The sequence below is a fragment of the Hemicordylus capensis genome, chromosome 4 (assembly GCF_027244095.1).
Source record: "Hemicordylus capensis ecotype Gifberg chromosome 4, rHemCap1.1.pri, whole genome shotgun sequence".
Classification (NCBI taxonomy): Eukaryota; Metazoa; Chordata; class Lepidosauria; order Squamata; family Cordylidae; genus Hemicordylus; species Hemicordylus capensis.
The window spans coordinates 274,149,921-274,173,540 of record NC_069660.1 but is presented as its reverse complement, the minus strand read 5'-3'; the positions used below and the strand labels follow the sequence as shown (position 1 = coordinate 274,173,540).

General features: G+C 43.7%; 1 long non-coding RNA gene across 1 annotated transcript; it reads right to left on the bottom strand.

Moving 5' to 3' along the window:
* Positions 1–9,675: 9,675 nt before the first annotated feature.
* On the bottom strand, positions 9,676–21,194 carry LOC128322751 (uncharacterized). Its single transcript, XR_008305945.1, has 3 exons — positions 21,133–21,194; positions 10,912–11,035; positions 9,676–9,867 (listed from the first exon to the last, which is right to left on the bottom strand). It is a non-coding gene; the product is annotated as an uncharacterized LOC128322751 (long non-coding RNA).
* Positions 21,195–23,620: the final 2,426 nt, after the last annotated feature.

Genomic DNA, 23,620 nt, shown 5'->3' with positions numbered 1-23,620 from the left:
AAGAGCACGCATGGTTCTGGAATCCTGGCCAGATGCTTCTCCTACCCATCTATTGGCCATGACAACAGGCCCAATATTTAGTTCATGTATATATAACAACGTTCTATATGAATGTAACATGACATTCTTGTGTGCAGTATGAGCTCACATAATCTTGTTTTTTTTTAATATGTCTGTTGCTGATGAAGGTGTAAGGTGAAACATTCAACTAAAATTTGGTTCCCTTCAATTGTATATCTGTTGTCAGTCATCTTTTTATACCCCCCACCCCACACACAGAGTGATTGAGTGCATCCTTCTAGGATGCAGAGTCCTGACAACCCTGTTAAGTTGCTTTTCAACTTTATCCTACACATATATACCATACTAGTAAGTGAGACCCGTTGTTGACCAGGCAAAGCCATTTTGCATAGATTACACTGCTAGAAACATTCAAGAAATGGGAAAAAATATGTGGGATAGGAATATGTTACGTTGCATGTCGAAATGTTTCTGCTAATGCATAATTGCACGAATGTAAAGCAAAGTAAAGTTGTGCCGTGGAGTTGGTATCGACTCCTGGCGACCACAGAGCCATGTGGGTTTTTTTGGAAGAATACAGGAAGAGGTTATGATTGCCTCCTCCCATGCAGTTTGAGATACTTGTTTTATATTCGTACACTAGCTGATCCCACACAGAGCATCTGTGCAGTTGTGTAGGGAGCCTGTGACATCCCCCCACAGCTCGCTCGGCCTCGCCCCCGCAGCTTGCTTGCTCGCCCTCCCCCTGCAGCTCACTCGCCCTCCCCCGCAGCTCGCTCGCTCGCCCTCCCCCTGCAGCTTGCTCGCTCGCCCTCCCCCGCAGCTTGCTCACTCGCCCTCCCCCCGCAGCTCACTCGCTCGCTCACCTGCCCCCGCAGCTCGCTCGCTTGCCCGCCCCCTGCAGCTCGCTCGCTCGCTCGCCCGCCCCCCGCAGCTCGCTTGCCCGCCCTCCCCCGCAGCTCGCTCGCCCTCCCCCTGCAGCTCACTCGCTCGCCCTCCCCCCGCAGCTCGCTCGCTCGCTCGCTCCCCCCCCCGCAGCTCTCCCCATTGGGCCGGCCAGGGCCAGGCCATCCCACCACCGCCTCCCACCTTCTCCTCCCGGCTAGTAAGGTTTTGCCCACCGTCTGCCCACCTCCTCACCTCCACCATCATTTCTCCCCACCACCGCCTCCTCTTCCTGGCCAGCGGGGCTTCGCCCGCTGTCCACCCACCTCTTTTGGCCGGAGGGGCTTCGCCTGCCAGCCCTCCACCTCCCTATCCTGACTGCAGCCATTCTTTCTCTCCGCTTCAATGCTGGAACTCTTGCACACTCTAGAGCATCTGCGTGTTAGTACTTGATTGCTCCCCTCACCTCAGAGATCTTCCCACCCTCACCTGGTCTGAACTCCTGCTCCTCCCCTATCCCGTTGCTTCTGATGTATGGCAAATTAGATATAGAAGAGCATAGCTTGAATTAAGCTACGCCATTCTGCCTAACTAGTCTCAAGGATCTGCTTTGCAGAAAAGCCCTGTCACTACTGTTTATTCCTGCTGGTAGTTTTCCCTTTCCCCAAAAGTCAGAGTAACCACGAGTGCTGAATGTGTTAAGGCTGGAATAGGCTGGCTGACTGCTTGCACTTACTTATCTTGTAACCTATTCCCTAACGGCAGGAACCTTGGCCAATCACGGATGGTGACAACAATCTGCCTCTTCTATGCAGCTGTTTTCTAAAGAATATTTTAGAGTATAAATGTATTGCTCTCTGTAATGAGTCTTTGTCCTGCTTTGAGCGCGAGCCAAGCAGCACCTTTGCTACTTAAGAGCAAATAAAGCTTTGATCTTAAGTCCTCTCATCTGGGCAGATTATTGGGCTCCATCCGCCCAGGAACGAACCTCCCCTATTGGGGTCAAGGGTACCCCGATACATCACTTCCATCCTCCTCACCCTTCTTGGTCGTGGCTGCAGCCTTGCTGCTGCCTATTGGCCAAGCTGCAGCCCCCTATCCCCAGAGACCTCCCCACCCTCACCCGAGCCCCGCTCCTGCTCCTCCCTTCAGGAGCAGCAGCAGTGGTTGACCAGGTAGTTCCTCGCTGCTGCCACCACCATGGCCACTCGTTCCCCTCAGTCTGCTGACAGGCCCAGGCCCATCCCTTGCCTGACTGCCTCCCTCTTACAATGGCCTCAGAAGTCCCAAACAGCAGCAGTGGTTGCCTGGACCCTTCCTTGCTGCCAGTACCGCCATGGCAACTCATTCCCCTCAAGCTGCTGACAGGCTCAGGCCCATCCCATGCCCTTCCTTCTGTCTCTCTTCCTCCTCCCTTCTTTTTCTCTCTTTCTCTCCTCCACACGCTCTTCTCCACTCTTTCTTCCCCCTCCCTTCATGTTTTTCTTCCTCCCTCCCTGAGTTAACAGATTTTATTCATTTACACAACGGCATCCTCCTTCTCCAGAAGGGGCTCTTTCCTCCCTCACGACCTGTCTTTTTGCAGACCCCTGCCTGCTATCCTTTTATATCAAGAACATCTTCTGACCACTAACAGTTGCATTCCAACTGACCTTAACTATCACAGGCCCCTCCTCCTTATCTGCATAGGGAATCCCCGCTGCCCAATCACCATGGTGCTTCTGCTCTCACAGGCTACTTCTCCCTATCTGCATATGGAATCCCCACTGCCCAGTCAGGTGCTTCTGCTTGCAAACTCTGCATATGGAATCCCCACTGCCCAATCAGGTGCTTCTGCTTGCAAACTCAGCCAATCGCCTCCTTCGTACCAGTTGCCACGCATGGCCCATCTTGGAGAAAAAATAATATAGATACTTGTGGGTTCAGTTGCTCTTTGTGCCCTCCAAGCATGGAACCAGCCGAGCGGCGGCCTAGGTCCAGCCTCGCCCGGAGGCCCCTCTGCTGACATCTGGCCGTGTGCCCCGAATGAACCACACTGGCCACATGCGCAAAGGGGGCATGGCCTTGGGCTCCGAAGATCCCGAGCGAGCCCTTCCCTTTCATGTCAGGCAGCGCTTGCTGTCTGAAAGCACCTATTCTCCCTTTCTGTCCCTCTCTGAGAGAAAGAAAGGGGAATAGACGCTTTCAGGCAGCAAACACTGCCTGGAAAAAGACCTTCAAGCAGTCACTGGCTCCCGGTAGCCCGGGCTGGGGTGGCGGTGGGGGTGTTTGTTTGGGGCTCTTCCAGAGCCCGAGCCACACTCCCCGGGGGCTTCTTCAACAGCTCCTGCCATTGGCAGCCTGGGTTCTTTGAACCCTTCCCACACTGGTGGCTATGCCCCTGGTGCCCTCAAGAACCCATGTGTTAAAAAATACTGTGTTTGTCATGGTGTGTGTGTGGATGATTCTTAACTTGCACCCCCAGTGGCAGGGGTGGGGGAGGCTCCAAAGGCCTTTCGGTCCAGGCTCCAAAATTACCTAAGTGCACCTCTGAAACTACCCGCAGGATAACTAAGTTGATATAAAGGGAGGTAGCCTGCGAATGGGTGAAATCACTATTTGAGGGCCACCTGTAAACTCTGTTTACATTTATGGAATAGCCTCCACAGTGAGGAATTAGCAGTGGAAGTTCTCTTGGTATAAATACATCTAGGCATAATGTTCATGTTTCGATCTTCTCTTGGGCATGATGTTATTTGGAATTATTGATCTGATTATTGAGTGTTAAAAATCTGTTGAGAACAATTAAAATATGATGATTTTTTTCTGTTAAAATAATTTTAAAAATAATTTCCCCCAGTATATTCCAGTGTTAGAAGTAGTGTGTTCAGCTAATTTAGGTGCTCATGCAAGATTTGGTATCTGTAGGTAAGCGGGAAGTATGATCTTCGGAATTCCTCCTAAAAATACAAAAACACTATTTAAACCTTTCAGCAAGCATATTCTGGTATAAAAGGAAAGGCATGCAGCTAATTTCAGTGGCAAGATTGTGTATGCAAAATTTGGTATACAGTATGTAGTGCATTGGGAAGTATGACTTTATTTCACACAAAGAACTAAGCAAATTATTCAAAATACATGATATAATATACTCTCTCTCTCTCTCTCTCTCTCTCTCTCTCTCTCTCTCTCTCTCTCTGAATGAATGAGAGAGAGAGAGAGAGAGAGAGAGAGACCACCACCCCCACCACACACAGGGCTTGTAGCTTACAAGCATTACTCCAGTGACAGTGGTTAAACTTCCAGGGGGCAGCAAGGATGGAGGAAAATACCTTTAAAATAGAGTGAATGTTGCCACCACCGGCACCTAGCAACCTGTGAGAAGCCCGGGAAGCCTACACAACATCTTGCTGGGAGGCCACCTTGCCTGCGCTTAGCTGGCCTCTACATGTGCAACAGCCATTTGAGTGATCAGCACAGCAGTTGAGTACTGTGCTGACCACTCAAATGGCTGCCACATCTCTCTGTGACTGGGAACTTAATTAATTTCCCTGGGATTTTCTTTTTTTCTAGTCTGGGTGAGGTATGGAACCTTCCAATGAAAATGGCATGTTTCTGTCTTTTGTGGTTTGGTCTGGAAGTTTCATGCCAGCCAGTGTGACCCAAGGAGGGTGGGGGGGGGGGGGAGAGAGAGAGAGAGAGAGAGCACCATCTGATGCAATGGCTGGAAATTTTGTACCTTATGGCTTCAGTAATAATTAATACCTCTGGACGGAGGTCAGAGCACTGAATCATTCACCAAACCCTTGGGAAGAGTGCTTCTGTAGTGTTGCCATGCCTGACATCAGCAACAGAAGTGGCTGCTTAAGAGGAGCAGACTAGACAGCCATAGGCCCGGATCGCACATATGACTGCCCTTCCTGTTTAGATAAAGCATCTTTCACATGTTCTTGGCTGATTTTAAACATACCAATGAAAACCCACAACCTCAAAAATAAAAATGTTGCAGTATGTTTAGAATCTGCCCAAGCCACAATGGGATATTACTTTGGGAAACATCCTCAGTAAGATGACAGCTGTGTGTTTGGGTTTGGATACATTCCCATCATTTTTGGAATTATTGAGAATGTGGTTTAAAATTAGCTGGAACCCCTTAGCTGCCATTGCACTCAAATGAGCTTCCATGCAGAAAGACACCTATGGACCAGGGCATCATTTGAATTAGAGATGGAATGCCATCCCAAAGATCTTCACATTCTTGGTAAGCTACCTTTATTTTGTCTGGCCTTCACTGTAACGTTCTCCTGGACTATCATAGGTCAGGATTCTCAACCTTGCCCCAATATTGCTGGACTACAGCATCCATCATGCCCTACCATAGAATATAGATTCATGGGTAGAAACAGAGCACAAATAGACTTTAAACGTTTTTATCTTTAATTTTTTAAAATTGTCACAAGAGTTCCCTTTTATACTGTACAACTGTGGGATGAGATTTGTGTTGCATATTGTGAGTAGCTTTTAGTATGATTAGTTGTATTGTATACATGCTGTAGCAAGTGGTACACCATTAAAAAACCCATATTTTTACTCAGGCTTTTTCAGCTTCTTGATAACTTATAGGTTTTAATTCTGTGAATGATTTTTAAATTGCTAGTTTTTATCCCCCCCCCCTCTGTTTTTATATGTGTTTTTAACTGTTTTATATAATTGTGAACTGCCCAGAGACGCGAGTTTGGGGCAGTATACAAGTGTGATAAATAAATAAATAAATAGATAAATAAATAAATAAATTTTTAAAAATGGTTGGTTTAAATAAATAACAAAACAACAGCTATATCCCACTCTTCCTTCAATGAGCACTACACATGGTTCTATCTATCTTCACAACGACCCAAAGTTTAGGCTGAGATTAATGACTGAACTGGGGTTGAACTAAAATCTTCCTGGTCCTAGTCAACACTCCAAATTATTTGTTTCCCATTCCTTGTTCCATGTCTTCTGCAAAGATATGGAGATTTCAGATGCAATGTTCTTTTAAACTTTGTGATTAATGCTATTGTGTTTCTTATGAATCATAATATTTGTACTGTATTGATAAGATACAGCTACTCTTTGAAAATCTGAGGAAGAACATCTTCTTGAAATACACAGGGCATTCAACTCCAAGAATAAATACTTGATGCAACAAAGGTTGTCTTCATATTGCAATAATTTTCATGGCATTTTTTATCCAGCCAAAGATTAGCATATAGAGTCCTTCCCCAGTTTCATTGCTTGAATAACCTTTTAAAGTAGATTAAACTGAGATATAGAGACAGAAACTAGATAGTGAAGTTGGTGTAGGCCTGAACCAGACTGAAGCCATGTTACCTTTCATATATTCTGTCTGTGTAAGGAGGACCTAGGGGATTCCTTATAAGGAGTTGTTTTTCTGTGCCAAGGAGGGCCAGGAGAGACTAGATAAGAAGGTGATGAGGTATTCACCTAAAAGAATACATGCACAGAAGTTAGGTGGAAATTTACAGAAAGTCCAGACAAAGGAAAGGGGCAGTACCTATGCACCATCTCCTAGGCTATAAATATGACATGCTTGTAAATGATCGGGGTCTTGGGTTTGAGCAATAGCTGCCAAGACCCTTGTTACTATAGAGCAAAATAAAGCCTTTTAAATCCTTCTCGGCTGGTGAAGTGTTTGGCTACTGACCCAGGAAAGAACCTCTCTTTGTTGGGGTACAACAAAGTAAGCTTCATGGCTGAAGAGTAACTATGGCTCTCTCACATAGATCTCTCCCACTGCCTATTGGAAACGGATACCAAAGTTTTCCAGAGCAAATACCCTGTTCAGGGCATGTGATCCCTACACTGTTTGACCACAGAGTGTTTGAGCCTGCGTCAGTGACCACGTGATTGGCAGAAACTATGGGATGACCCATGCATAGCTTCCCACTTTCTGCAAGGGGACAGGTCCCACACTTTTAAAGAGATGCTTCTTGTTCCTATTGTGAGGTACAGCACAGGATAAGGAACAAGTAATGCTGCTAAGAGAACAATCTCCGGATTACTTCAGGGATACAGTGCTGACAATACAATGCACCTGTCCAAAGCCTTGCTTAGTTTTGTAAGAATTTTTCAAAATATGTGGATGAAAATGTAAAGCAATATTTAAGAATGTCTATAATTTGCTATGTGACATTTAATGGTGATTATGGAGATATTTTATGCCACTGAGTGTTGGTTTAAATGTAGTGGAAAGTAAAATAGTGACAACTGAATGAATTACTGGAGTTAAATCTCCAGCTTCTGCCAATTCATTGTATAAATTGAGAGAAAGTAGTGGTAGAGAAATTATTCAGCTGTGCTGAAAGGTTTTTAATAGAATCCTCTCCCTTTAGATAGAGTATAATTAGATATATGGTGAAATTTGAGTGGCATAATAAAGGTCTCAACATGTTTTCCTTTCCTTCATATATTTGAAAATGCTGCAGTTGCTGAAAGCTGCAGTTCTGTACTTGTTTTCAGTGGGATTTAAACAGCCTAACTATGTACAGGATTGCAGCCTAAGTCAACAGAGTGCTAGAGTGAATGATTCTTTGCTTATATTTACTGTTGTTTCCACAACATACTGGAGCTAGTAACATACTAGATATGTCATGGTGAAAGCACTAATGTAAATGATGAAGGCATACTTACAAGTTGAACCATCACAAAAAACCATGGCTGAATCATGGCACAACCTGATGGGCATACATGCTGCTTTGTCCTTACCCCTTGAACACAGCAGAAGGAAGAACTAAGAGCTGGTGTGGTGTAGTCATTAAAGCCTAAGCTGTAAATCAGAACTTCCCTGGTTTGAATCTCGTCTCTTCATTTGAGTTTACTAGTCAGTGCTGTTAAGCAAGCTATTGCCTCTGCCCTGCAGTGTAGAGATAATAATGGGGGTAGTTATATTTATTTACCTTACCTTAATGCTTATTTACCTTTGTAAATTGTAAATTTAAATTGTAGAACTGGAAAAGGTGCAGAAGACGGCAACCAAGATGATCAGGGGCCTAGAGCACCTTTCTTATGAGGCAAGGCTACAACACCTGGGGCTATTTAGTTTAGAAAAAAGACGACTGCAGGGAGACATGATAGAGGTCTATAAAATCATGCATGGTGTGGAGAAAGTGGATAGAGAGAAATTCTTCTCCCTCTCCCATAACACTAGAACTAGGGGTCATCCCATAAAATTGATTGCCAGGAAATCTAGGACCAACAAACGGAAGTACTTTTTCACACAACGCATAATCAACTTGTGGAATTCTCTGCCCCGAGATGTGCTGGCAGCCAACAACCTGGATGGCTTTAAGAGGGGTTTGGATAACTTTATGGAGGAGAGGTCTATCATCGGCTACTAGTCAAAGGGCTACAGGCCACCTCCAGCCTCAAAGGCAGGATGCCTCTGAGTACCAGTTGCAGGGGATTAACAGCAGGAGAGAGGGCATACCCTCAACTCCTGCCTGTGGCTTCCAGCGGCATCTGGTGGGCCACTGTGCGAAACAGGATGCTGGACTAGATGGGCCTTGGGCCTGATCCAGCAGGGCTGTTCTTATGTACCTTACAGCTAATTTACCTTATTTAGCCTAGGGGGTTATGGGTGGGCACAAACCTGGTTGGTTCAGTTCGGTTCTGAACCAGACCTGAAACAGATCAGTTCTATTTTGCACCCCCCCCGAACCCCTTCCCCCGTTCGATTCGGGGGCAGTTCATGGAATTTTTAATTTTTTTTTTTAAATTAACATACCCCCTCCAGGGGCTCTGCCATGGGGGAGGGGTCTCCAGAGGCTCCCCCTCCTCCCAGCACCTCGTTCAGGTGGTTTTGGAGGCTGCCACGCATGCCCAATGGGTGATCCGGGCCGAACACTGCCTGAACCGGGCAATTTGGGGCTCTAAATTGAGGCAGCAGCACCCTTGGGAGGGAATAAGTTAATTTTAAAAGAATTTTTTAACTTAGAACCCCCCAAACAGGCCAGGGGGTTCAGCTCAATATCAAGCTGTTGAACCAAACTAGTTCGGTTCCAAACCAGTTTGCACATCCCTGCAAAGGGTCCCAAATAACTTTAATAGGGGGTTGGGAAGGTTTTTTGGTGCTTGTATTTTTTTCTAGTGGACTAAAACTGCTATGATCTTTTTTCCGTACCATTAAAAATATTGTGAATGTCTGGGGTGAGGCTTTTGTCAAAAACAGCTGGAGGAAAATCTTCAGCTGCAGGAGGCACCTGTAGTCCTTTTGATGAACACACAATCAAAATAATAGATATTATTTGCAGGCCTATCTTTAGTGTTTGAAAGTCAATTGCATGTCTGAAAATACATGATAAACATGTGCCTGGGAGCCTATCCCAGTTGTGACTTGGTATATGCAGGTAGGTTTGTTATGTGCTTTCAGACATGTAAATGCTCTTCAAATGTTACATAATACATGCATGTAACTTAGCGGGTATGGCCAGTGCAGTGCTACTAGGTTCAAGATGATTTGTTTTAATATTCAACTGGTTCAAGCACACTAGGGTAGGCAAAAACAGAATGAAATACCCACCATATTTTCTCAGAGATGGGATGGTAGAATATCTTGAATGATACAGGGGAAATGGGTGCACACAGAGAAAAGGAGATTTTAAGAGTATTTAAATCTTGTTTAAAATTGTTTAAAAGAAAAATATTGAGAAAAAGAGAACAATTTTTATTTAGGCAAATATATCATGTTTATTGTTTAAAAATCTGTTGAGACATATTGACTCAGCTTGCATCAGAGAACCTCTGTAAAACACAGCAGAAACAGCCAACTGGTAATGTTCAACCGCAGTTGAGAAGAACTCCATTGTTAAGTCAGATTTCCAAAAAGAATGGCTTTCATATTCTAGCTTGGCAAGATCCACATGGCATCACTGGAGAACTGAGTGGTCGATTTACGCAACACAGGAAAACCACACTGAAAGCCTCAGAAGAGACCAGATAAAGAGCTGAGATTAATCATGAATGCTTAAAAGTGCTCAAAGCCTGATAATTTCTTCAGCTATATAAAATCTGTCAAATGTGTTCATTGTACATTTTGAATAGAGAGCCACCTTGACAAGCCTCCACATGCATACATAAACACATACAAAATGGAAATTTCCATTCTGCAGGTGGAAAGACATGTTAGGAGCAGACAATTCCATAATTGGTTGAAATTATTGACCTATCGCTATCCTGGCTTATTACATTTGCCAGAACAAGGATGAGAGGATGCATCTCTGAGGTAATAAATGCCTCTTTGGGGACATATGAGGAGAGGTCCACTGGCTGTGGTGACACTTCCTCTAAAGAAGCCTTCACTAGACTCTTCTGATTCAGGTAACTATCCACCTATATTACAGGAGGCTAGTCTTAGGTTCTCCAGAAGCTGTTGGAATACATTTCCGATCATTCCCAGCTTCAGTTTACTGGGGATGATGAGAGTTGAAGTCCAACAGCGGGGGAGCTTAGGTTGGCCACCCTGGCCTATATCGGGTTTACAATTATTAGTTAAGGTCATGGAGCATGTGATAGAAAACCAAGTCCCAGTTTTTCTCTCACTTGGATTTGGAACTGAATCTGACTTCGTAACCCTGGGCCAGGAGATGGAGACTGGACCTCAGTATCATTGACATAGTCATTATGGACTTCTAGCCAGAATGGGATAGGGGTTGGGTGGCTGTTTCAATATAGAGTATTGCAATAGTTATGATCCTTTTGTGGGTGTGGGTTCCAGAAAGTGGTACTGGGTGATTTCTGTTCTGTGTATGCCTTTGATATAAGGTTTATTCTAATGTGCATCCTAGCAATTTTGTGCAATGCAAACCAAGATTTTGCACTGAAGGACCTATAGAGTTTAATAAAGAAGTTAGTTGTTTCTTAAAAAGAAATAGAGGGAAAAAGAAAAGAGAAACAGAAACAGAAAATAAAGATGAACACTGTTTCCTTTTAATCTCCACAACCTTATACAAATATTAGAATCCTTACCTTACTCTCTCTTTTTCTTGACAAGGCACCTCCATTTTTCCTGCTTCTTCTCTATCTCCGTCTCCTTCCTTCCCTGTTTATTTCTTTTTTGACTCATTCTTAGTTTCCTCTTCCATCTTTATTTCTGTTTAAAAAGTTCTGGAATGAGGGGATGCTCCTTGATGGGAATGGGTTGCTCCACTGCTAGTGCAGTTGGAAACGGAGCTTAGAATAAATGTTGCTTTGGTATATAGGGGACCATATCTTGCCCTCTATATTTTTCAACATTTACATAAAGCTCCAGGGTGGGATCACCAGGGATTTGTAGACTTTGTAGGTAACACCCAGATCTTTCTCTCATTTCCATCATGTGATACTAAAAGGCAATAGAAGTCCTAAACCAGTGTTAAGGTTAGATTTGAAATGGAGGGTGAAACAAATTAAAACCTGGGTAAGCTGGAGGCTGGAGAATCTGACAATCATGGAGGGTGTATACTGTCCATTTTGGAAGAATTACACTTCTCTTGAAGCATGTTAGCAGCTTGGGCGTTCTCCTGGATTTTCAGGTGACTGCAGTGTCAGGAGTCCTGTTTAGCAAAGCAGCCAGCTGCACCCTTTTCTGGAGAATCAAACCTGGTCTGGTCATGTCCAACTTGGAAATCAATGCCCTAGTCATTTCCAAATTGGATTACTAAATGCAAGATAATGTGTTTTGATATTCAACTGGTTAAAGCAAACTAGGGTAGGCAAAAACAGAATGAAGTCTTCAACTTAGTTTCTCTGGGGTGGAATGGTAGAATATCATGAATGATACAGGGAAAATGAGTGCACAGAGAGAATAAGACTGTAGGACTATTTAAAACTGCAATGTGATTTATGTGGGGCTGCCCTTATAAGTTGCTAAAATATGGTTGCCAGGGTTTAGTCCAGTACTACAGATCAGATTCAACTAGAAGAATATTCAGTTAACATCAGTGGTTGCCAATTTGTTTCCAGGTTGATTTCAAGGTATTGGTTTTAACTTGTAAAGGCCTGAATGGTCTGAGAATAGAGAATCACAAGAATCTTCATCTTATAGGAATACAGCAAATATTTATAAACTGCTTTTCAACCAAAGTTCCCAAAATGGTTTAGCTATAAATAAATAAAATGGCTCCCTGTCCCCATATAGCTCACAATCTAAAAAAGAAACATAAGACAGACACCAGCAACAGCCACTGCAGGGATGCTGTGCTGGGGATGGATAGGGCCAGTTGCTCTCCCCCTGCTAAATAAAGAGAATTGCTACTTTTAAAAGTGCCTCTTTGCTCAGTTGGCAGGGGAGTTCTTCTGTAAGAACTTGTCCCAAAGGTTTGCTCTGCTTCTGAGGCCCTTCCCCCCAGCCCAGCACTAGAAGTTCCAAGAGTGCGTGGATACAAAAGAGAGGGTCTTTTTGGTAGTGGCCCCAGTGCTCCAATTCTGAAAGAATAGATAGGATGGTTCTTTATGAAATATACAGGTCCCACGCCGACTTGCCAATTTAGCCATAGCTTTCAAACAGCCCAATTTAGCTACAGTATTTGTTTGAATCCAAGCCTAGCTTCCCCTCGCCTCAACATTCTTTTGTTTTAAAAATATTTTAAATTCAGAGTGCTCTTCCTTTCAAGTAAATAAAAGTAATCTTTAAAAAAACAAAACAGGTTGTCTTAAATTCAGAGTCACCTTTGATTTGGATAAATTCAGCATATCATTCTCCATGTAATGGTAGGAAAGGGGCTCAGAACAAAAAGCAAGGCAGGGAAGCCCCCTAGGATTTGGTGACTCCCAGGTTGCAGAATTCCTTCCCAAACAAAATACATCCCTATTGTTCAAAAGCATTTGCAGAAGAATGTTGTTCTTAAAACAGTGCTGATCTTAAGTTATGGACTCTGCTTTGTGGCTTGCCTTATAGTTGCTTCTATTACTGTTTAGAACGGTAGTTTCTGAGGCTCCCTTCCCACCCCAACCTTTTAATCTGTTGATTTATTGTTTTGTTTTATAAGCTAAGCTGGTAGTCGCTTTGAATACATGCTAATGTAGAGACAGGTGTAAATAAATAAATAAATGTGAAGGAACAATGGACATTTCAAGCTCAAAGTCTTGTCTTGCTTGTGTGTGTGTGTGTGTGTTTTTTAAAAGAGGTAAATACATTTTATAAATTTCCACTGATGCACAAAAGTGCTACCCCGAGCTAAACTGCCCTGCATGAAATAATGTGTCCTGTCCTTTTCTGCATTTCTAACTGCTAGATTTGGGCTGTTATTCATTGTTTTTGTGTGTATTTATACATTTCCTCTTTCTAGCTTCTAAGGGAATCGCTGAAATGTTTGCGATACATTCATGTACTCCATTTAATAAAATGCTCCGACTTTCTGACTTTCCTGTAATCTGGATGTCTTAAGCTACATATGTACTAAATTTCATACATACAAATTTACTGCTTTGGATATACCTAAAATTTTCTAATTTTCCAATTTTTCTAATTTTCTGGGATTTGGGGGTCATAATCTTTGATTTATCAAATCTTAGGTCTATGTCATGTGGAAGTAAAACTACAATTCTGATACATTCATCAATCAGTGAGTAAGGCCGAGTTAATATATACATGTATATACTTGTGGTAGTCAAAGAAATCGCTTGCACCTCTTTAATATTGTATCCCTGATAGACCTGGGAGTTCCAAACCACATTCTACTATGGCCCATATTCTGAAGCTAATTTTTTTGTTTTGTTTCAAAGCCTGAAGAGTAAAACAATTATTTTGAAATAAGTGCATAATGTACAGCCTGAGCCACGACTCAGTTAAGCTGATGTATCCAGTTTCAAGCAGATTTTATTCCCTATTAGTATTTTAGTTTAACCAGATTGTGGATAAAGTGGAGCAGAAAGTATTCCACAGAACTTGTGGCAAAATGTTAGGCATTCACACATTCAAAAATAAATGATAAAACATAAATTATGGCTCAGAACACAACACATCTTCACATCCAGTCCAGATTATCTGTGAGAACGACTGATAAATGTATCTTACTATCTTAGTATCTTACTGCGGTTGCAATTATAAAATTCAACTCAGATCTAGGTCTGGTTCACAAAATTGTTCAAATCTAGGTTTAATGTAGGTTACCAGCATTAGCGTGATGGTGTGAACCCATGCCAGGGTGGTTTATAGTCCAAGATGAATATGAGATTCTCACCTTGGCATGGGTTCACACAATCACACTAATGCTGGTAACCTACATTAAACCTAGATTTGAACAATTGTGTGAACCAGGCATACAGCAACACTTTTGGAAGTCCCTTTTCCAATATCAAATTGTAACTGAGGGGGAAATTGCTTACCACCACCACCACCCCCATCAGGATAGAGTTTAGAGAAGCACAAAGGCAGCTGTGCTACTGATATGGCTGTATAGTCTACTGCATGTGCAACCTGAGATGCTGGATTCATGGCAAGCTCTTTCCACAGCAATCCTCAAAGAGGGTGTGTGTGTGTGGGTGGGAGGGGGTGAGATGGACCATCTTCTGTGCATGGATCTCCCTTTTTGGACTAAGACCACTAAACAGTGAAGAAAGTGATTTCCATCTGTATGGGACTGAAGTACATTCTAGCTGTTCAAAGCTTTCCTCGAACAAAAATGTGCAAAAGGCCCAGAGTTTGGAGTGAATGCTTTATCACAGCTCTGTTCTCCAGCAGCTAATATGAGGGGTAATGCTTGTTTAGGCAAGTTTGCTTTGTGATAAGTCTGTGATGCCATTTCCAGTAAGCTCCGACCAAGCTGCTCTTAAACAACATTATGTAATCTAAGCTTTTAAATGTTTAACTTCTCAACTCCTGTAACATTTTGTAGCAAGTATTTGTATGCTCAGTGTGTACACTCACTGTTAGACCTTCAGGAATGGAATAACAATAAAGGAATGAGAAGACTTATTAAAAATGTTTGAGAAAGCATAGAGATCTTTACATTACAGCATAACAAGCCCATTCATAAAACCCCTCCCATCCCACTCATAACAAACCAGTTCCTGATAGATCCCTTCTCACAATTACAGTTCACTAAAAGTATTTAAAACTCTGTACATCTGGCCTTCAAAACATATGAAGCATTTATGGTATAGGAGGTGCACCACATGGTTCCTTCATGAGCCTCTTTTCCTGGTCTATTCCAAGAAATTGATCCCAACAGAAGGTAAAAAGAGAAACACCTTTGCCCCAGGTTTGATCTGAGAAAAGCTTGGCAGATCCTTCTGTCTCTCATTAAACAGACTTGTGAGCTACACCCATTTGTTGCTTCATTCTGTCCCTCTCTACTCAGAAATAGAAAGTATGTGCTCACTCGCACACTGGCTAGACATCTTGATTAACATAGTATGTATGTTTTGAGGGGCCGTGGAAGTATGATGGGAGACCTCGTACTTACCACTCCGCCTTTCCTTCTGTGTGCATGCTGCTGCTCAAAAGCCATTAGAGTCAAAACTGCAGGGAGCACTCCAGACTAATGGTTCCTGAGCAACAGTGTGCACGCAGGGAAAGGAGGGTTTCTATGAGAGCTCCCGTCACATTCCAACAGTCCCTCAAAACACACACACTATTAGTCAGACTGTCAGCCACTGCTTTTGGCTGGGATAATGCTCCAGTGCCTGTAGCATCACACCCCTCCAGTCCTGTATCACCAGTCAGAAAAACATGGCCAAGTGCTGTTTCCTCTGCCCGCAGTTCCTTCACTTTGCAGCTTGGGCCCCATTCCTGTGGTGTTGCGATATTAGATGTACCCCATCAACACAATTCATAGTACAATATTACTTACCCGCAGCCTTATCATAAAGATCTGGCTTTAACTATTTTGGCATTCATTGGATTTCAGGGGCCATTATTCAAGTTCTAAGTGCAAAGTGTTGTTTTTTTTTAAGGTATTTTAATTGGTTTTAAATAGTTTTGATTATTTTTGAATTGTTTTTATATTGTTTTTAGCATTGTTTGAATTGTGGGTTTTATGTCTCTTAAAAAGTTGTTGTACACCACCCAGAGCCTCTGGATGGGGCGGTTTATAAATGTAATTAATTAATAAATAAAATAAAATAAAATATTGATTGATACAAACAAGCAAGCTGTTATGCACGCACACCTGGTACTTCCAGCCAAGGAAGGGGAAAGGGTGGCAGGGAGGTAGACTGCCACCCCAAAGGCTTTTACCAGCAACGAGTGCCGGCAAGGGAAAAGCGGCAGGAGGAGGGTACCCTCTCCCGTCCTTAAAGCGGCACCCCCACTGCCTTTGAACTGCTCTGCCATGGTTCTGTGCACATCCCTACCTCTTAGTGCCTCATAATATTTAATAAATATTAAAGAGACCAGAGTTGTAAAAAACTCCAGAACACAGGACTGTCTCCTTAAGGAACTTTACAGGAAACTCCACAATGTAATAATTTTTCTTTCTTAGATATGCATTGTTCATTTTAGGTCAAGCATGCAGAACCTTTTGAGAAAATACAAAAAGGAAGCTGTGCAGAAATCTTATATATTTTCCTCCAAATATTTCAATGGGACTTAATCCTAAAGATTAAGAATTTGCCAGCCTGATTTGATGTGCAACACCATTTATTCATTCTAGTTTGCAGAAAGTGTCATCATCAAAACAGATCAGAATTTTTCATGGCCTTTGTCTATGAACTGTGTGTATATCGGGGGCGGGGGTTGGGGGAGACAGAGTAAAACTGAAGCTGCACCATTAAATACTCTCTCTCTCTTGCAGTGTAGATTAAAATTATATACTTCGGTGGCTTCCATAAGCTTTTGACAGTTCCTCACCAAAGATTCCTGAGTAAGATGAGATGGTTGCTGATGAATAAGAGCTGGTTGCTGTTAGAGAAGATGGCCAATAGGAAACAGAAATCACTACTAAACTGGCAGTTCTCACACTGGTAGGAAGAAAGTGTGTATAATGACACTAACACACCACTTGGAAATAAAGTAATTCTTTGTAAATGAAAGAATGTAAATGTAAATGATCAGTCTCATGTTTTACAACCACTGAACTTCTTGCTATTTTATTTTTCTATATCTTCAGCACTTGCATTTTATTATAAGCACATATGAAAAACCATCTGTGAAACACTTCCTTATGATTGGCAACATCTAATGCCTTATTTCAACATGTTTATGAGAAAATGATTTTGCAAGAGTCCAAAAAGGGTACTATTGGATTAAACTGTTTTGTTTTCTGGTTACTTTGACAACTAGACCAAACAACATTTTTGAAGTAAACTGATTTGTAAGCAATGAACGTGACAAGTACATATCTTGAACAGTGGATTAAATAGCCAATATTACCTGTAAGCTGCTCATAACTACCAACATTATTCAGTCTTTTATTAATTGATTAAATAGTGGAGCATGGAAGTATTTCCTCCCAAACAGGCTACCCCACTTAATCTGTTGTATTGGCACTGGATCTGCAGTACTCATAGGAAATCCATGGATTATTTATAATTTTCTAGAGAACTGACTATGAGAAATACCCATTTCTTGTTCTTATTTGAAACCAAAAGGGTCACAATTTTTTCTAGGTCACAATCATTAAGGTTAGGACTACGCTTTTCAAATAAAATCCTTTGATGACCTGACTATAAACTATGCAATCATACTCCCCATAAGATAAGTCTTCCATTGCATATGGAATTTCAGGCTTTTTCTTACAAGAGAAGCATGACTGTAGTTATATGGAACTGATCAAGGACTAGTTGAAGACTACTGACACATACATGATGTAGAGTTTCATTGCTATGCTCTCCCCCACTTTAAAATGCAAGAGACCAAGGCTTTCTTAAATAAACACCACACAATATGAAATTAGAGACCATATTCAGTGCTAAGGTTCTATAAGTATGAAATTAAGTTACAATTTGTGAAGTCTTTGTCTGTTGGATTATTTTTTGGGAAAACTAGGAAGCCAGAGCACCCACCCATGAACTACTCATTTTGCATTTCCTAGGGGGGAAATGAAGATCGAGGCATTTGAACACCACTTTTTAGCATGTATCATAATTGTCTCTGTCAGTTATTATATGCGTTTGCACACAGATCCCAAAGACAAGAAACAAATGGTAAAGATTAGGAACATTTACAAGGGTTATGAAGGAAAGTGAAAATAAATCCAGCTCAAATCCAGGAAGCTCCTAAATATCTGCCCATATCTGCCTAAAAGAGCATGCATTCATTTATAAGAGTGTGATATATATATTGTTTCCCATTTAAAGAACAAAAAGGACCATCTTTCAGAAGGGCATACAACAGAACAAAAGGAAACAAGCTGCAAGCTTCTGTCATGTATGACTTTGAAACTGGATTTCTCTGTCAAAGGCAGCAGTTGCACGGGTTTCCCCATTCCAGCTAAAGAAGTGCATTCTAACAGATCTTTGTCATAAAAATGAGCCTGTGAACTCACTCCAAACCCAGTCAGATTAAACATTTAGTCAAGTGATATACACACATGTTCATATTATCTAACTATCTATATATCAGAGGACGGAGGTGTACCTAGGTAATTTTGGAGCCTGGACCTAAAGGGCTTTGGAGCTGCCCACCCCTGCAAGTTAAGCATCATCCCCCTACACACACACACACACACACACACACACACACACACACACACACACCATGACACATGCAGTATTTTAACACATAGCCTCTTGAGGACAAAAACAGCAACTAAACTCACAAGAATGTAAGAATACAAAACAGGTATATTTAAGCAAATATGAATCAGCAGAAATATTTCAACATGCAACTTATTCCCACCCCACGTATTTCTTTCCCCACTCCCCCCTCTGTCTCTAAAGCAGGGGTCATGCTCAGCCGCCCAGCACATGACTGTGAAGTCATGCTCAGCCACCCAGCAAAGCAGGGGCCGGCGGCACAACAACCATACCACCTGAACAGACGAAAGAGGATTTGGGAGTCCCCAGGGAGTGTGGACACCCTGGACTTCTGCCAGGAAGTCCAGGGGTAAGAGCGCCTCTGTCAGAGGAAGTGATTTGCCATTAGAACTAACCATTCTGGCATTCCCATGCACCTTATCACATGATGAGCTTTTATTATTACAGTCTCCTATCCAGCAGCCTTACCAACAATACTAAAATACTAACTTACACTAAATGGCTCCCAATTTTTTTCCATAGGAATCCCAGAAAGGTTTGTTTGGAGATGGCACACATACTTCAACTTCAGTCCCCAAAATGAAATCCTTCTTTTCTAATCTGCCTCTCGGGCACGATTCTTCCAATGTACTAATTGAGAAGAGGCATACTCCAATACTTCGAGCAACTTTGATATTTCCATACACTTCCCTCTGTGCCTTGAAACATTTCTCATCACAATTTTACACTTTTTCCTTTGCTTTGTTTAAATTCAGCTGTGTAGAACAGCACTGAATAATCTTATAGCAGAAGAGGAACAGGAGACAGTTGTGCAGGTACAATGCAGTGTAGGAACTATGCACTGTAGGACATGTATGTTTACAGAATGTTTTACTTATAGTTTGGAATACTGTGATAACTGGTCTCCCAACGTGAGATAATGTTCTACAGAATTTGTTCTACAATTTCATGCAGCTTGCACAGATGTTCTGGTGTTGCCCAGAGCACTGCTGGAATTGCTAGCTCTAAGAAACTTTAGTTCCAAGTCATATACAGTGAAATGAAGTCTTGCTAGTTTGCCCAATATTCTGTCCTATTTTTATCCCAATCAATAGCACTGTTGCAATAATTCCTCTTCCTCCCTTCTGACTTCATCTTATCCTTCCTATGTGTGATTCACTTCCAGGTAACTGTTCTAAAATTCCTACTTACAACCCATGTGTAGGATCATCAAGCTGCATAAGCCAATGTTTCCGATACTTCCCATAGACAGAAGGAAGTTCAAAATTTACATGTGGTAAAATCACACAGCTGAACAATCATGGAAGGGTAGAGCTGCTGAACGTTGTTCATTTGGCTGCTGCCTGCACTTTGGCATGAAGAGCAAACATGTCTAACAAGATTAGCCCCTATCATTCAGATTATGGAGCGGCACACAGGAAAGGACCAAGATGCACCTTGCCAAAGGCGTCCGGACTACAGGGAAGTGGCAGGCGACACTTTCCCCTCCCACCAGGCTCTGGGCTGTAGGAAGATTCAATTTCTTGACACATTCGACCTTAAGCAGCAGCAGCAGCCGCGTTCAAAAGACTGATGTCTCAGCAGCTGGCAAATGAAACGCAGACTCAGACCTTCGCAGCCGGCTCCCTCTGAGAAAACCCCACCCAACCTGACACTTTCTGGCTTTTCCATGAATGGTTCTTTCCACCATCAATGTCACAGGGGTTGCACTGTACACACTCCGATGGGAAGCTGGCAGTGGAGACCCGGCTAATCCCACCTCCTCTGCCATTCAGCCGGGACAGTGACAAAGCCCACCCGTAGCTTTTTTGCCTACGCCTCTTAGCTACGGAGACATCCCCAGGGAGCACTGAAGAACTTGCTCACTGCCTGAGAGGAAGGCACTGCTGCGGAACAGAGAGCAAAGCGAGAACGGCCGAGCCTCCTCTCCAGAGCAGCAGCGTGTGAGGCAGCGCCGCCGCGGCAACCCTGCTGAGGCTTACTACACGCGCCTTCTGCTCGCCTCCCCGCCGGGGGCGCCCGTCAACTGCTCCGCAACAGGTGGAAGAACTCGCGTCTCCGTTGCAGGCCGGTTGCACGTGTTCCTAACGGAATCCCTACATTGCTAGTTTGGCCGCCGTCTCGGGAAGCGAAAGCAGCCCAGACGGAAGTCTCTCGGCCAAAGCGAGCTCTGCCAAACCGGGTTCGGCTCCGACAGCGGTCCCGAAGGGTGCCAAAAAGAGGCTGCGGAAAGCAGGGAAAGCTCGCTTAGCCGGCCATTTGCAGCCTTCTCAGGCGGGAGTTTGCAGCCAGGCGGCAACGCAATGGGCACTAAACTGGCACCACCATGAGCAACAAACTCCTCCTGGCGGACCATGTTCCATGGTAAGGAGAGCTTGCGCGCGCAGGTTAGCTTTCGCCTTGGCTCGCAAACGCACGCGCTCTGCTCGCTCAGCCTCTCTCGCTTGACCGCCGCCGCCGCGTAGTAGATCCCCCTCCAGCTCAGAAACCGAACCTACTACGAGCTTCTCTTTCCCCCTGCCTCCCCACCCCTCTTCCTTGGCTTCCTTCTCCTCGGCGCCTGCCTCCCACCTTGCGCTCTTTCGAAGCACGCGCCCTCCTCTTCCAGCGGCACTGCGGACTCCTTGCGTCGCTGCTACATGCAATGGAAAGCCGCGGTGCTTGCCCGCTCCCTTTTATCGCCTCAGCCGGTGGCGGGAATTTCCCCAGCTTCTAAGAACGAAACTAGAAGAGCCTTATTCCCAGCAGCGCTGGGGAAGGAAAGCCGGAATCTCCCGGGGGCAAATGCCAGCAAATAAAGACAAGGAAGGGTTGAGGCGCCCGCAGTCCTAGGAGCAGATGGCCTCATCCCCTCCCGGGCTGTTTCCCGGCTCCAAGCTGGGGAAACCCGGTAATACCGGGCCGGTATTCATGCCAAACGCAGCTGGGACTATCTGCTCTTACCGGACTAAGTTCCAGCAAGCGAGGCGAGCAAAGTCTCGACTTGCCGTCACCGACAGGTGCTTTTCTCTTTGGCGCTGGTGTCTTTTCCCGTAAACTCTCCAGGAAGGATCCGAAGAATAAGGCAAACGCCCAAAGTGGTGCTGGTCGAGCTGTAAACGCAGCAACTTCATTGAAACTCTCTCAAGCGAGTTTCTCTTTTAAAAACAGCAACAAGCTTCCTCCAAATGTTTGGAGCATGCAGGGGAAACCTAAGGGGGTGGGGGGGGGTGAGTCAGTGACTGAATATGAGAGAGAGAGATTCTTCTCGGGGATTCCTATAATCGGGGATCAATTCTGAGGAGTCAAGGTTTGCCTCTTGCAGGTGCCCCTGCGCAAGTGAGCAGTCCTTCCCCCCACAATCTTTTAGATAGGATCTATTTGGGATTGCAAACTACTACTTATTTGCATATACCAGAATATGCACCACCAGAAGCTTGGATTTGTTATTTCAGACCACTGCAGTTCCATGGTTGTCTGGGGGTGGGGGTGCAGATGGAACATATTTTATTTGTCAAGCAATATGGATGGTTCATCCTACTTGTATCTTGTTGTCAGCAGCCCCTTGGTAACTCTTGTTCCAGAAGAGGACAGCTACATAACAAATCAATTAAAAAAAATCCCCCCCCCCCAAGAAATTGAAAACTTTCAAGTACTCTTGAAATAACTCAAGAGTCCCCAGTGGCACTTGTAGGCTGTTTCCTGCTCTAGTACTGGCATTGCCATCTTGGTAAACTTTAAAATCCACAGCAAGGGAAGCCAAAATGCAAACATTGTTCCTTTGGTAGCTCTGAACTCCGGAGGCAGGTCTGGTGCTGTTTATGTTCCACTCCCACTGCCATGCTTTCCAGCAGTTCTGTATCATTGCTGAAGAATGCTTCGTTTCATTGGGTAAGGACTGAATGAGACAGATAAGCCTGGCAAGTGACAGTTTGCTGCTAGTTCCCAGAAGCTGCGTATGGACTTTACTCACTAGTGCAGACAAGCTGCCAGTTGAGGGTCCAAAACAGTTCTGAACAAGTCTGCAAAATGTGTTTCCCCTGGCTATTCAGTGAAGGCATCCTGCATTCTATCTCTCTCTGCCATCCTGTTTTTCTTGTTCACACAATTACCCACTGCTGTTTCTTCTAGGAACACAATGTTACAAAACATATGCCCTCACAGAGTAAATGGAGACCTGCTCCTCCATCTCTTTTGGGTGGGGTGAGGGGGGATTATTTTTTCAAAGCATTCAGATGATTCCAAGTGTATTAAACAGGACATTTCTTACACATCACTATTGCTCTGTTCTTATCATTCCTGTTGTTTTGGAAACATCTTTGCTATTGTTTTTGTGTTTTATAACATGCAGGTTTGATGTAAATGTCGTTTTGAGTGCCTTGCAAACAGGGGCATAACAAGGCTGGAGTGGGCCGAGAAACAAAATTTTAAAATGGGCCCCTCACTGATACACACACACACACACACACACACACACACACACTTACAATATATAATCATGTGACTTGCCTCTGGGGGGGCCCCTCGAGGTTTGGGGGACCCCAGGCAGCCGCCTCCCCTTGCCTAACGGTAGTTACGCCCCTGCTTGGAAAACTAGCTATTCGTTGACAAAATAAACATTTAACAATAATATATGTAATAATATGTCAGCCCATGTCCAGATGGTGACTTTGAAGCATATGTGGACATTATTCTTCTGAAGCTTATGACTATCTTCCACTGCCACCACTTCTACTGTTCCTGCTAGTCTGTCCCATAGTAACATAAAAAATACCGCTAGACCTGCATGACGTGCAGCACTACTGATCTCTGTGAAACATACTTGCAATTTCAAGATACTTGTTTCACTGACTTCCAGTATTTCTAGTTAGAACATGAAAGTGCTAGACTAAGATTAGGGTGTGCATAGACCACATGCGGCGGTTCACTCTGAATTTGGACCGAACCACTGCTCTACAGACCTGTTTGTTGGACCAACTGACTGGGTTGGTCAAACTGATGAACTAGCTTGAACCAATTCAGAGTAGTTCGTGGCAGACCGGTTCAACTGCAGACCAGCCCGTGCAGACCCCTAACAAAG